The sequence below is a fragment of the Anomaloglossus baeobatrachus genome, unplaced genomic scaffold (genome assembly GCF_048569485.1).
Source record: "Anomaloglossus baeobatrachus isolate aAnoBae1 unplaced genomic scaffold, aAnoBae1.hap1 Scaffold_2653, whole genome shotgun sequence".
In the NCBI taxonomy this organism is placed as follows: Eukaryota; Metazoa; Chordata; class Amphibia; order Anura; family Aromobatidae; genus Anomaloglossus; species Anomaloglossus baeobatrachus.
The window spans coordinates 104,068-105,737 of NW_027442180.1; the positions used below are offsets into that span (position 1 = coordinate 104,068).

At 47.6% G+C, this 1,670-nt stretch overlaps 1 pseudogene; it reads right to left on the bottom strand.

The window, feature by feature from the left end:
• Window positions 1-204: 204 nt before the first annotated feature.
• LOC142264467 (U2 spliceosomal RNA) lies at window positions 205-411 on the bottom strand (annotated as a pseudogene).
• Between the last annotated feature and the right edge of the window lie 1,259 nt (window positions 412-1,670).

Sequence of the window (1,670 nt, forward strand, 5' to 3'; positions counted from 1 at the left end):
TGAGTGGAGATGAGTTTGCTATTTGGCACAGCTTTTGCATCAATAAAGCAAGTAAAAGGTGTGAAAGATAAAAAAAAGGGTGAAAGTGTGAAAAGTGAATTGGCCAAATTGAGGTGCATATAAAGTTTTTGCTTTCTTTCAATTCACTAATGGGGCTCATTTGAATCAGGTGAATTGAGTTCTGCTTTTGGAAACTGGGTTAAGAAGGGGTGCACCGGTCCTGGAGGTACTGCAATACCAGGTCAATGCGTGGAGTGGACAGAGCAAGATTTTTTCCATCTCCTTGTTCTAAAAATCCATTTAATATATGGTCCCCAGAGAGGGGACGTATCAGATATTAAACTGATAAGAACAGATTTAATTTTTTTTTTTTTCTGTTTATCAGTAGGACTTCAAAATAACAAAGGTGATCGCCTCCCGTTGCCTGGGAACCGTCCAGGCACAAGAGGGCTATGTGTCACCAGAAGGCGCACACACTTCCTCAAGGCCGGCAGACGTGCAATCCCAGGCACCTTCCAGTACCGACCAAGGTAGCGTCCTCCGAAACTACACTTGATCTTAGCCAAAAGGCCGAGAAGCTATAACCCGAATTGGTTACGGCCTTGAGTGGCACCCTGGCCTATACCGGACACATCTTAGGGAGAGGGAGACAAACCCACGCCTACAGAAGACATTTTGTCACCCAAGCCAACCCTTGAAAAGGCTGTTTTGCAGAGCAAAAACAAGAAGAATGATGCTTTTTGCAGCCGCCGCCCACTGCAATTAATCTGAATAACTCCTCCTCCTCCAAGCACCTCCCCTCCCCCTTGCAGTCTTTCCAATTCATGATACAAAAAGACGGACGGACAGGACAGGACAGGACAGGCTGCCTGACTTTCCGTCACTGCCACCCTTTGCCATCCTTGCCCGTAGAAAGCCCTTTCATCATCCCCAAACCCTAATCTTTTCCCTTCCCTTCCCAGCTGCGTCTCACTCCCTTTCATTAGGAAGTGAGCGCAGCCTTTTCTCCGTTCTGCACATGCGCGACGTTAAACACAAATGCGCAGGCGTGCGTTCCATTAGCCTCACTGCATTCCACTCCCATACAGGAAGTGGGCGCAGCTATTACTACGGTCGCACATAAAAGAACCCACGGCCACCACTGCACACAGCTGACTCCACCACAGGACACCCACTTCTACACCAACGCAGGTAAGACAGGATCGGCACCTCTATGCTCCCGTTACAATCAGGCTCAGTCACCATGTGATAACGCTCTCAACTCTTTAGTTGCAGGCTCCCCTTGCTTCACCTCCACTGGCTGTGCTGCCATTTCCTCTCCCACCTGGAAGGTATACTTTATTCCACTATTTTCCTGTTTCTCTCTTCCCCCTTTTCCCATAACCTACTTTTATCTGCATTTGTGGGGTATCTATATGCTATTTACATCATAGTTTTATTCATTAATATGGAAGGGAAGAGTGCCCATGAGAGTGTTGAACTGCGGAGAGCAAGAGATTAAGCTGCTCCGATTTGCCACCATTGATAAGCTGTTCTCAGTAGATACACATGCTATCCAAACAGCAGCATCCACCATTGCTTCAGCCCACCCATTCAGTGACAGCTCACCAAGTCAGCCAGAGGAGTGGTGTAAGGAATTACACGTAGGCACTGACTCCACACCTTCACAT